Source organism: Triticum aestivum, chromosome 7D (assembly GCF_018294505.1).
Source record: "Triticum aestivum cultivar Chinese Spring chromosome 7D, IWGSC CS RefSeq v2.1, whole genome shotgun sequence".
Taxonomy (NCBI): domain Eukaryota; kingdom Viridiplantae; phylum Streptophyta; class Magnoliopsida; order Poales; family Poaceae; genus Triticum; species Triticum aestivum.
The window spans coordinates 368,328,022-368,342,115 of NC_057814.1; positions in this window are offsets into that span (position 1 = coordinate 368,328,022).

The window sequence follows — 14,094 nt, forward strand, 5'->3', positions numbered from 1 at the left end:
ATTTTGAACACAAGGATCGTGTCCGGCTCTGCAAAATAAATTCCACATACCACCGTAGAGAGTATAATATTCCACAAATCTAATCTGCTGACAAGTTTCATAGCGTGACATCACGCCACGGCCCGGTCATTATTCGAACCGTTTTTCCCAACCAGCTACTGCACATATTGCGAGGCGGTTTTCTTGGCACGTCTTGTCGAAGCAGAGATCGTGTCCCCTTATCACGGGATTCTCATCAATACGGGTGTGGGTAACCCAACCGTGCCATCAATTACGTCACTTGGGGAATAAGCGAGTTTACCAGGCAAGTGGGGAGGCGCAGAATCCATGCTGCCTTATTAAGGGATAAGGACTCCCTTTCGCACCCACGCTTTCTTCTTCCCGATCCATTCCCCTTCGCTCGAGCTCCAGCGCCCAAGCGTTCATCTTCTCCGCCCACAAAGGCCTTCCGAAAATGTCCGGATCCGGAGCAGGAGGCAAGTGGATGGCCTCTACCGTCCGGGAGAAGGATATCAAAAAGCTTCGGGAGGCCGGGTACCTGGCCAAGAAAATCAGCCACCGTCTCCCGACGGCGGGACAGATCGTCCCTACTCCGGAACCCCACGAGAGGGTTGTATTCCTCCCTCACTTTGTCCGCGGGCTAGGGTTTCCCCTCCACCCGTTCGTTCGCGGCATCATGTATTATTACGGGATCGATCTTCACGATCTGTCCCCCAATTCCTTCCTCAACATCTCGACATTCATCGTCGTGTGCGAGGCTTTTCTCCGCATCTCGCCACATTTCGGCTTATGGCTGAAGATTTTTAATGTGAAGCCCAAGGTAGTGGGCGGCGAGCACGCCGAGTGCGGGGGTGCTATGGTGAGCAAGATGCCCAACGTCACATGGCCAACAGGCACCTTTAATGATTCCGTCAAGGAGTGGCAACAGCAGTGGTTTTACATCACCGAGCCGCGCGGCACGGAATGGGCCGCTACTCCCGAGTTTCGATCCGGAGCCCCTCTGCGGCTTACATCCTAGGTCAAGAAGGGCCTGAACTGGTCTTCGTCCGATGAACTGTCGGTGCTCCAGACGCGCATTAAAGATATGGAAGACAAGAACATCGAACTTGTCAATGTAGTACAGGTGATGTTAGTTCGCCGGATCCTGCCTTGTCAACACCGGACTTGCAATCTATGGGAATTCGATCCGGCCAAGCACCAAACCCTGCGAGAGCTCTTTGGCTCCTCGCACAAAGACATCTGGAAGGTGCTTTTCAAGTCCGGCAAATCATAGCCGGACTCAGCCGAGGACCGCGGGTACCAACTGTCCCGCCCTGCAAGCTCGGTAAGTCATCATATTCTATCCGCATAAACCAAAGGAAATGCTTAATGTGTTTTTCCACAACTCTCCTAGGGCTGGACGAAGAAGGCAGAGCGGAACCACTGTCCGGCTCCGCTGCCCAAAGAACCGGTCGTCCCACTTCTGACGAAGATGCTGGTCCCGGCGCCTTACAAGGTGCCGAAGAAGACGGCCAAGAAGGAGGCCAAAAAGACCCGGGGCGGCCTTCGTCGCCATGGCACTTCGGACACAATATCCGAAGGCTCCAATGCCCGTTCCGCCTCCGAAGAGGACGAGGAGGAGGAAGATGAATCCCCCGCGGGGGGAAGAAAGAAGAGGACGGCCTCCGTAGACTTGGAGGCCGAGTCGCCTAAAAGGGGAAAGGCTCCTCTTCCGAAGGAGTCCACTGCCGCCGCCGACAACGGCCCAGCGTGGGATCCCAGGGCCCAGCCCCTGGTGAACTCGTGAGTATATAAAGTCCGAATACGTTTATGTGTCCAGACTCATCATGGCATAATACTTTAACCTGAGCCATATTGTTTGTAGTCCGGCGAGGTCCCGCACCGAACGATCCTCATCAGAGGACTTACTGAGTTCAGATGGTATGGAGAGCGGGACGCCCCCGAAGGCCCCTTACCCCAAATAGGTGGATAACACCGAGGCTTCGTCCCAGAAGGACCCTGGCCAAGGAGGGGAGGAAAAGATCGTGAAGGCGGCGCCTGGAGGTCACACTTCAGGGGCCGGACACATGGGGGAGAAGATTCCCATGGGAGTTGACGGCAGAGGCCATCTTGAATTCGGCTCCCAGCCGGATGCAATTCCGGAGACCAATACGGCTCCAGATTCAAGCAGGCGGCCTCCCTCGGCTGGAGGGGGCATTCCTATTCCACCGGCAACCTCTTTCCATCCAGAGGGGTCGGATGCTTTATTGGCGGCGCTGAAGAGCGCCTCCATCGTCGATGAACACCGTGCCCTTATGGGTGCGGTGATTGAGAAGATTCAGTTTGCTGAGAGTGGACTGAATGAAGCCTGTATCAGCCTTATAAAAGGTTTTGAACTATGTTTTATGAGGTTTCGAAGAGTGTCATGGTATGGATAGTAGCCCCTGATACACTGTTCGGTGAAAAAAAGAACCGGACAGAGGATCAAATTTATGTTCGCAGGAAGACTCACTTGATGACATCTATCTCTCTTTTTTATAAGCAGGTGTCTGTAGCGGCTGCCGCCTCTCATACTGCGGAGGTCTCTGGACTGAATCAAAGTCTGGAGCGGGCCAAAGAAGAACTTGGCCAGTTGAAAATGCAGTTGGGAGATAAATAAGGTATGCGCAAGGATTGTTCGCGTTTATTGCGAATGAATTTTCAGTATGATAAAATATGTTTCATGATTTGCGCTAGGGATGATGACTGAAGTCGAGGCTCTTAAGAAGGCTGTGGCCGAGGCCGAGGAAAAGGCAGCCGCAGGGCAGGCTCTTCGTGAGAAGCACGAGGCCAGGGTTGTTGAAGCTGGGCAGGAGCTTCAAGAGGCCGTGAGGAAATGCAAGACCTTGGAGCAGAGTTTAACGGAGAAAGAATCCGAACTCACCAAGGCTCATCAGGCCACGAGCGATGCCCGGGGGGAAACCTAGAGCGCCCTGCAGGAGATCCAAGAGGCGAGGAAGATTGCGGCGGGTAAGGCTTTTTTCCATGTAAAACAAGTATTTGAGGAGAAAATTGTGTTTCTAATTTTAAATTCGGGTTTCTCCAAGGGCATTTGCGGAGGTGCCCCGCAACATATTGGATGCCACCCAATTCCACTGAGCCGAAGAAAGGAACACTGCAGATAAGCTCTTCTGGTCGCAGTATCTGGCACCGAATTATCCAGTGCCTTTTGTCGATCAACTAAAACAGTTGATCGAACTGCATAAGGCGACGGAACTAGCCATGAAGGATTTGATTATCCGGTTATGGCCCGCCGAGCCGATTCCGAGCAGCTACTTCGGGCTCGTGAAGTGGCTTGTGAGTGCCCGCCCTCGACTTGATGTCATCAAGCGGTCGGTCTATATAGAGGGTGCGTGAATTGCCTTCTCCCGGGCAAAGGTGCACTGGGGGAAGATGGATGCTGAAAAGCTGATGACCAAAGGACTGCCATAGGGGAAGGAGCACCGCAAGCCCGAATTATATTATGAGAGTGTCCTGAAAGGATCCTACCTTGCAGCGGAGCTATGCACCAAGGACATTATATTTCCATGAATGCAAATCATGTTGTCCTTTTTAATGTTTGAACAGGGTCATTTATATTATTTATTGCCTGTTATATAAAAGTTTACCCTCCTGCGCGGCCGTTTTATATATTAATCCTGAGAGTTGGCCAGTCGTCGGCTTCTGCCCCCACGTTAGAAGTACGGGGGTGTTCGGGATAAACCTGATCACTCTTTATCCCAGTTTTGGGTCCTTCGAAGGAGGTGTTCAACACAACGAACCAGACAATCGGACTATAGGGCTTTATCACTCTCACTTAGCCATAGGAGCTTTAGTAAGGTAGGCGCAGCCCCTGGTGTTCGGAAGACCGTACTAGGGGCTCTATAAGCACCTGATCGGAAGAAAAACCGATCCATCGCACGCTGCATTGGTTATGGCATTATGCGGGAGAAATCCTTAAAGATTTTACAACCTCTCGAACAGCTGACCAGCTCTCGCCGTATCATGACAGTCAGTTTTCGGCTTTCTCTACTGAGGTGCTCGTCCGGAAGAACCAGGACACAATCGCAGTAGTTCTCCCAGTGCTACCTTAGCCGATATAGCGGAACGTAAGGTACCAAAACATGGGAGCCGGGCAAACCCAACTATTGACCCAAGACATGATTCGGAGCTGATGCATATAATGCTATAGGTTCGGGGTGCCGAACTTCCGTGAAGGTGTTCGGACTTTATTGCCGTATTATGGGTAAAACGAAGCCCCTGGCATGTTTAAAGGCATATCGCGGTGTACGGATGCCACTTGACAAAAGAATTTTAATAAGAAATAACAGCAGAAAAGCGTCATATAAATCCACATGTTGTATTTGAATAGTACGTCGATGCGTATGAGTACAGGTAATGTGATAAAAAGAAATATGACTGTGGAACCTGCTGAGACCAGGGGGAAGAAGCTGTGTGCGGATCCGGAGTATAGTCGGATGGTCATCGCGGGGAATATCTAAGGATTCCCTTGCGCGTTCGAGCTGCCTCCATATCGCCCGTCCTGGTCGGCGCAAAGGTGAACCTGCAAAGGAAATGTAAGAAATGTTTGTGTGCCGGAGAGCGGTTGAGCCGCTGTGTGCGGCCTGTCCTGGCCTTCGCCGGAGTGTTTAATTGAGCTCTGGACGAGCCGGGCTATCCTGCCGCGAAGTAGTTCGGAGTCCTTTGGCGGTGTCCGGGAGCCTGGCCGTCGACTCGAGGTTCGGCTGCAAGGTGCTGCTCGTTGCTTCTGCTGTTAAGGCAGCGGTGTACTCGTTGGTGCCGAAGGAAAGTTCGGCCTTGCCCTTAACCGTGATGACGCCGCGTGGACCGGGCATCTTGAGCTTACGGTAGGCATAATGTGGCACCGCGTTGAATCGAGCGAACGCGGTTCGTCCGAGCAGTGCCTGATAATCACTGCGGAAAGGGACGATTTCGAAGATTAACTCTTCGGTACGGTAATTGTCTGGTGATCCGAAGACTACCTCAAGGGCGATGGAGCCTGTACAGCTGGCTTCCACACCTGGTATAATGCCTCTGAAAGTGGCTTTAGTGGGTTTGATCACCGAATGATCGATGCCCATCTTGCGCACTGTGTCCTGGTAAAGCAGGTTTAGACTGCTGCCTCCGTCCATAAGGACTCGTGTGAGGTGGAACCCGTCAATTATTGGGTCGAGGACTAGTGCGGCTGGATTGCCCTGATTGGCGTTAACCGGACGATCCGTGCAGTTGAAGGTGACCGGCCCTAGTTTATGTTGTGGGACGACTAGTTCCATTAAGTCGGCATCCCTAAGGGTGCGCATCCGGTCCGGGTTGGGAATGTGGGTGTTGTTTACCACGTTCACCGTTTGGATTTGCGGGGGAAATTTCTTTTGCCCTCCTGTATTTGGTGATCTGGGCTCTTCGTCGCCATCATCGCTTTGGGACCCCCTCATCTTTGTTTTTGGCGCCTGCCCTGCCGGCTTGTTTGAAGACCCAGCATTCTCTGTTGGTATGGGTGGCTGGCGTTCCTAGGGTGCCATGAATTTGGCATTGGCGGTCGAGTATCCGGTCCAGACTGGACGGACCCGAATTTTTAAGTGGCCCTTTCCGCTGACCGGACTTAGAGCCACAATATCCGGCATTAACTGACGTATCCCCGGCGTTTTCACCATATTTGCGACGCTTGTTATTGTTGCGTCGGGGTTTGCCATTGCTATCTCTGGCCTCTAATGTGCCAGGGTTGCTCGCTGTGTCGTTGCTACGGGCCAACCAGCTATCCTCGCCCGCGCAAAAGCGGGTCATGAGTGTCGTGAGGGCTGCCATAGATTTTGGCTTCTCCTGGCCAAGATGTCGGGCGAGCCACTCGTCACAGATGTTATGTTTAAAGGACGCTAGGGCTTCGGCATCTGGACAATCGACAATTTGGTTCTTTTTAGTGAGGAACTGAGTCCAGAATTTCCTGGCTGACTCTCCGGGCTGTTGTATTATGTGACTTAAATCATCAGCATCCGGTGGTCGCACATAAGTGCCCTGGAAGTTGTCCAGGAATGTGTCTGCCAGGTTCTCCCACCTTCCGATGGAGTTTGTCGGCGGGCTATTTAGCCAATGCCGAGCTGGCCCCTTGAGTTTTAGTGGGAGATACTTGATGGCGTGTAGATCGTCCCCGCAGGCCATGTGAATGTGGAGGAAGAAGTCTTCAATCCATACCGCGGGGTCTGTAGTACCATCATATGATTCAATGTTCACGGGTTTAAACCCTTCTGGGAATTCATGATCCATCACTTCATCAGTGAAGCATAGGGGGTGTGCGGCGCCTCTGTGCCAAGCTATGTCACGACGCAGTTCATACAAGTCTTGTCTGCTGTATTCGGCCCGACCGGATTTGCTTTTAGTTTATCCGGCGTGACGATCATCGTCACGCATTGGGGCGCGCCCGCGTGATCCGTAGATCGATCTTGTATGTCCCGCTTTGTTTTCCAGTACGTCTCGCAGGTCTCGCGTGTTGCCCCGTGCCTTGGTGTTTTTGCTTGAATGGTGACGGGGTGCGGGCTGAACTTCGGGCTGATATGCCACTCTGTCTCGGCCACGAGGTGGCCGAACAGCCGCATCATACGCTGGTGATGTAGGTTTTAATGCTTCCTCCTCGAGTTGGGGTAGCAACATGCGCTTTGGGTAACCCTTGGTTGGGCATTTGAGTTCGTATTCCTCGGCCGCCAGGACCTCAGTCCATCTATCTGCTAGCAGATCTTGGTCAGCTTGAAGCTGTTGTTGTTTTTTCTTTAGGCTTTTTGCTGTGGCTATAAGCCGGTGCTGAAAGCACTCCTGTTCGACGGGATCCTCAGGCACGATAAATTCTTCGTTGCCGAGGCTCACCTCGTCTTCGGAGAGAGGCATGTAATTGTCATCCTCTGATTCTCCGTCTGCTGCCTGTTCCTTAGGGCTAGCTTGCCACCCTCCCGCTCAAAACCTGGCTGGAGGGGATTGTCCGTCTTCGGCAATATCTGCAGCGTTATTGTCTCTTGTGCCGGTATCACTGCTTTTGCTATGGCGGGTCTTAGAGCGGCGCCGCTGACGCCGGTGCTTGGATTGCTTCTTGGAGGGATTATCCTCCGTTACCTTATCGCCATCGCCTTCTTTGGGGGTGTCCACCATGTATATATCATATGATGAGGTGGCAGTCCAGCGCCCTGTGGGCGGCGGTTCCTGTTCGTCTCCTGCATCGTCGTCCATTCCGTCGATGTCTTCAGAGCTGAAATCGAGCATGTCGGTTAAGTCGTCAAAAGTGGCTATTAAGTGGGTGGTGGGTTGGGAACGAATTTCTTCGTCGTCAGCTTCCCACTCAGGCCGGACATAGTTCGGCCAAGGGTCTCCAGACAAGGAGAGTGACCTTAATGAATTTAGCACGTCGCCCAGTGGCGAGTGCTGAAAGATATCCGCGGAGGAAAACTCCATGATCGGTGCCCAATCAGATTCGATAGGCACGGACGCAGGAGGTTCGGAGCCCGTTGCCGGGGATGAATCCAGATGTCCGGCAACACGGGTCTCATAGGGGGTGAACTCAGTATTCGGCTCTATCGCCGCTGAGTGTGCGGCCTCTGTGGCGGGGTCCATCCACCCGTCCTCGGACGGCGCAATCTGCTCCGGATTGAGAGCCGGAGTAGTTACAGGTGGGATCTCCCGAACAATGTCCGACGGTAGAGCTAAGTCATGCTCGTCATGACTGTGCGGCGCACCTGACATGGGCTCGAATCCGCCGAAGATCAAGTCTCCGCGGAGGTCAGCAGTATAGTTCAAGCTACCAAACCTGACCTGAGGGCTAGGGGCGTAGCTTTCGATCTGCTCCAGATGGCCAAGCGAGTTGGCCCGCAGTACAAAGCCGCCGAATACGAAGATCTGTCCGGGGAGGAAAGCCTCACCCTGGATCGCATCGTTGCCGATGATCGAAGGAGCCATCAAGCCTTATGGTGACGGCACAGTGGAACTCTCAATGAAAGCACCAATGTCAGTGTCAAAACCGGCGGATCTCGGGTAGGGGGTCCCGAACTGTGCGTCTAAGGCGGATGGTAACAGGAGGCGGGGGACACAATGTTTACCCAGGTTCGGGCCCTCTCGATGGAGGTAATACCCTACTTCCTGCTTGATTGATCTTGATGATATGAGTATTACAAGAGTTGATCTACCACGAGATCGTATAGGCTAAACCCTAGAAGCTAGCCTATGATTATGATTGTTGTTGTCCTACGAACTAAACCCTCCGGTTTATATAGACACCGGAGGGGGCTAGGGTTACACAGAGTCGGTTACAAGGGAGGAGATCTACATATCCGAATTGCCAAGCTTGCCTTCCACGCCAAGGAGAGTCCCATCCGGACACGGGACGAAGTCTTCAATCTTGTATCTTCATAGTCCAACAGTCCGGCCAAAGGATATAGTCCGTCTGTCCGAAGACCCCCTAATCCAGGACTCCCTCAACCCTCGGCGGGATCCTAGCCGAGGAGAACCACAAGACCCCCGGCAAGCGCCTTGCCGGGGACAACTGTGACGCCACGGCAAGACCCTTGCCGGGCCCCCGGCAAGGCCCTTACCGAGGGAGCCAGCAGGGCCACTGCCAGGCCCGCACCAGCCAAGGCTCCGCCGCCGTTCGCATGCAGCTGCCAACCCAACCAGCTGGGCAGGCACCTGCGTGGCAACACGTGGCTTCCAGACCGACTCAACAAGCACCTGTGTGGTGGCATGCAGATCTTCATGAAGACCCTGCCACCGCGCCACCTCAGCAGCCTGCCTGCCTACATGGCACCGCACGCATCGCTGGCCTGGGCGCGTGTCGAAGCGAGACGGAGCGACGACAGACGGGACGGGCCTCGTTCCCGTCCCCAATAAAGCTAATGGACACCTAAGTAGCGCATTTAATGTGCTTTGTCCCGTAATGCCGGGCGATAAGCTCGCGCACTGTACGCCTTTCCACCTCCTGTGTGCCACTGTGGCAACCCCTTTTCGACTATAAAAGGAGGCCCGAGGCATACTGGAGAGGGATTCGGCTCTTTGGAACTACGCAGCCACCGTAGCTAGTTCTAAAGCTCAAGAACACTGAATACATCCACCAAAGCAGGACTAGGGTATTATGCATCCTCGCGGCCCGAACCTGGGTAAACAATCTTTGTGCTGGCTCCTGGACCTGCTCTTCTCACAACCCCGCGCCCGTCGACCGTAGAAGGGATTCCAGTAATCCCATAGGTGTCGTTCCCACCGACAACCGACTCTGTACAACCCTAGGCCCCTCCGTTGTCTATATAAACCGGAGGGTTTAGTCCGTAGAGGCAATCATAATCATACAGGCTAGACATCTAGGGCTTAACCATTACGATCTCATGGTAGATCAACTCTTGTAATCCTCATATTCATCAAGATCAATCAAGCAGGAAGTAGGGTATTACCTCCATCAAGAGGTCCCGAACCTGGGTAAACATCGTGTCCCCCGTCTCCTGTTACCATCGACCATAGACGCACAGTTCGGGACCCCCTACCCGAGATCCGCCGGTTTTGACACCGACATTGGTGCTTTCATTGAGAGTTTTGCTGTGACGTCAAAGACAAGATCGATGGCTCGCCTTGTTATCAATGACAGTATCACCTCCGGAGGAGCCCTGGCCTCGGGCCAAACCCTCCGGCTGGGCAGCTTTACCATGACCACATGTTCGGCTGTCAAGCCGAGGATGACTTCTCAGGTCATCGAAAATCGTCTTCGTGTTGACCCCTAATACTCCAAAGGGATGGATCCGGCAGAGTTGTCATCTTTAAACGAACTCCTGGATCGCATCGCCACTATGGGGGTCGCTATAGACTATGATCAGATTGGGCTGAAACCCGATCAGAGAGAAATCATATCTCCGCTGATCACCCATCAGATAGTGGTCGTAGAGGAGCAAAACAACAATCTCCCCCAATGTTGAAGACGAGTTATGTTTGGATATCTGAGCTTGAAGAGCCGGATACTTGTCTACGGTACGACATGATAACCCACAAGTATAGGGGATCACAACAGTTTTCGAGGGTAGAGTATTCAACCCAAATTTATTGATTTGACACAATGGGAGCCAAAGAATATTCTCAAGTATTAGCAGTTGAGTTGTCAATTCAACCACACCTGGATAACTTAATATCTGTAGCAAAGTATTTAGTAGCAAAGTAGTATGGAAGTAACGGTAACGGTGGCAAAAGTAACAGTAGCAGTTTTGTAGTAATTGTAACAGTGACAACGGAAAAGTAACTAAGCAAAGAGCAATATGTGAAAAGCTCATAGGCATTGGATCGGTGATGGAGAATTATGTCGGATGCGATTCCTCATGCAATAGTTATAACATAGGGTGACACCGAACTATCTCCAGTTCGTCAATGTAATGTAGGCATGTATTCTGAATATAGTCATACATACTTATGGAAAAGAACTTGCATGACATCTTTTGTCCTACCCACCCGTGGCAGCGGGGTCCTATTGGAAACTAAGGGATATTAAGGCCTCCTTTTAATAGAGTACCGAACCAAAGCATTAACACTTAGTGAATACATGAACTCCTCAAACTACGGTCATCCCCGGTAAGTATCCGGATTATTGTCACTTCGGGGTTAACGGATCATAACACACAATAGGTGACTATAGACTTGCAAGATAGGATCAAGAACTCACATGTATTCATGAAAACATAATAGGTTCAGATCTGAAATCATGGCACTTGGGCCCTAGTGACAAGCATTAAGAATAGCAAAGTCATAGCAACATCAATCTCAGAACATAGTGGATACTAGGGATCAAACCCTAACAAAACTAACTCGATTACATGATAAATCTCATCCAACCCATCACCGTCCAGCAAGCCTACGATGGAATTACTCATGCACGGGGGTGAGCATCATGAAATTGGTGATGGAGGAAGGTTGATGATGACGATGGCAACGGATTCCCCTCTCCGGAGCCCCGAACGGACTCCAGATCAGCCCCCCGAGAGAGATTAGGGCTTGGCGGCGGCTCTGTATCGTAAAACGCAATGAATCCTTCTCTCTGATTTTTCTCCCCGAACGTGAATATATGGTGTTGGAGTTGGAGTTGAGGTCGGTGGAGCACCAGGGGGCCCACGAGGCAGGGGGGCGCGCCCCCTCCCTCGTGGACAGGGTGTGGGCCCCCTGGCCTTGATTCTTTCGCCAGTATTTTTTAGTAATTCCAAAAATATTCTCCGTGAAGTTTCAGGTCATTCCAAGAACTTTTATTTCTGCACAAAAATAACACCATGGCAATTCTGCTGAAAACAGCGTCAGTCCGGGTTAGTTCCATTCAAATCATGCAAGTTAGAGTCCAAAACAAGGGCAAAAGTGTTTGGAAAAGTGGATACGATGGAGACCTATCAACTCCCCCAAGCTTAAACCTTTGCTTGTCCTCAAGCAATTCAGTTGATAAACTGAAAGTGATAAAGAAAAACTTTTACAAACTCTGTTTGCTCTTGTTGTTGTAAATATGTAAAGCCAGCATTCAAGTTTTCAGCAAAGGTTATGAACTAACCATCTTCACAATAACACTTAGGTCTCATATTTACTCATATCAATGGCATAATCAACTAGCGAGCAATAATAATAAATCTTGGATGACAACACTTTCTCAAGACAATCATAAATATGATATAACAAGATGGTATCTCGCTAGCCCTTTTTGAGACCGCAAAACATAAATGCAGAGCACCTCTGAAGATCAAGGACTGACTACACATTGTAATTCATGGTAAAAGAGATCCAGTCATAGTCATACCCAATATAAATTAATAATAATGGATGCAAATGACAGTTGTGCTCTCCAACTGGTGCTTTTTAATAAGAGGATGATGACTCAACATAAAAGTAAATAGATAGGCCCTTCACGGAGGGAAGCAGGGATTTGTAGAGGTGCCAGAGCTTGATTTTGAAATAGAGATAAATAATATTTTGAGCGGCATACTTTCATTGTCAACATAACAACTGAGAGATCTCGATATCTTCCATGCTACACACATTATAGGCGGTTCCCAAGCAAAATGGTAAAGTTTATACTCCCCCACCACCAACAAGCATGAATCCATGGCTTGCCCAAAACAACGGGTGCCTCCAACTAACAACAGTCCTGGGGGAGTTTTGTTTGCAATTATTTTGATTTGGTTTGAGCATGGGACTGGGCATCCCGGTGACCAGCTATTTTCTCGTGAGTGAGGAGCGGAGTCCACTCCTCTTGAGAATAACCCGCCTAGCATGGAGGATACAGACAACCCTAGTCGATACATGAGCTATTCGAGCATACAAAACAGAATTTCAATTGAAGGTTTAGAGTTTGGCACATACAAATTTACTTGGAACAGCAGGTAGATACCGCATATAGGAAGGTATGGTGGACTCATATGGAATAACTTTGGGGTTTATGGAAGTGGATGCACAAGCAGTATTCCCGCTTAGTACAAGTGAAGGCTAGAAAAAGACTGGGAAGCGACCAACTAGAGAGCGACAACAGTCATGAACATGCATTAAAATTAATCAACACTGAGTGCAAGCATGAGTAGGATATAATCCACCATGAACGTAAATATCGTGGAGGCTATGTCGATTTTGTTTCAACTACATGTGTGAACATGTGCCAAGTCAAGTCACTCGAATCGTTCAAAGGAGGATACCACCCTATCATACCACATAACAACCATTTTAATAGCATGTTGGCACGCAAGGTAAACCATTATAAACTCCTAGCAAATTAAGCATGGTATAAGCAACTATAATCTCTAATTGTCATTGCAAACATGTTTCATTCATAATAGGCTAAATCAGGAACGATGAACTAATCATATTTACAAAAACAAGAGAGGTCGAGTGATACGTCAACTTTGCATCATGCTTTTATGTTGATATTTATTGCATTATGGGATGTTATTACACATTATGTCACAATACTTATGCATATTCTCTCTTATTTTACACGGTTTACATAAAGAGGGAGAATGCCGGCAGCTGGAATTCTGGGCTGGAAAAGGAGAAATTATTAGAGACCTATTCTGCACAACTCCAAAAGTCCTGAAACTCCACGGAAGTTATTTTTGGAAATAATAAAAAATACTGAGCGAAGAAAATACCAGAGGGGGCCCACACCCTGGCCACGAGGGTGGGGGGCGCGCCCTACCCCCCTGGGCGCGCCCCCCAGCCTCGTCGGCCCCCTGGTGGCCCTCCGGTGCCCATCTTCTGCTATATGAAGTCTTTTGTCTGAGAAAAAAAATCATAAGCAAGCTTTCGGGACGAGACTCCGCCGCCACGAGGCGGAACCTTGGCGGAACCAATCTAGGGCTCCGGTGGAGCTGTTCTGCCGGGGACACTTCCCTCCGGGAGGGGGAAATCATCACCAACGCTCCTCTCAGCGGGAGGGGGCCAATCTCCATCAACATCTTCAGCGGCACCATCTCCTCTCAAACCCTAGTTCATCTCTTGTATCCAATTCTTGTCTCTAAGTCTGAGATTGGTACTTGTAGGTTGCTAGTAGTGTTGATTACTCCTTGTAGTTGATGCTAGTTGGTTTATTTGGTGGAAGATCATATGTTCAGATCCATTATGCATATTAATACCCCTCTGATTATGAACATGAATATGCTTTGTGAGTAGTTACGTTTGTTCCTGAGGACATGGGAGAAGTCTTGCTATTAGTAGTCATGTGAATTTGGTATTCGTTCGATATTTTGATGAGATGTATGTTGTCTCTCCTCTAGTGGTGTTATGTGAACGTCGACTACATGACACTTCACCATTGTTTGGGCCTAGAGGAAGGCATTGGGAAGTAATAAGTAGATGATGGGTTGCTAGAGTGACAGAAGCTTAAACCCTAGTTTATGCGTTGCTTCGTAAGGGGCTGATTTGGATCCATATGTTTCGTGCTATGGTTAGGTTTACCGTAATACTTCTTTTGTAGTTGCGGATGCTTGCGAGAGGGGTAAATCATAAGTGGGATGTTTGTCCAAGTAAGGACAGCACCCAAGCACCGGTCCACCCACATATCAAATTATCAAAGTACCAAACGCGAATCATATGATCGTGATGAAAACTAGC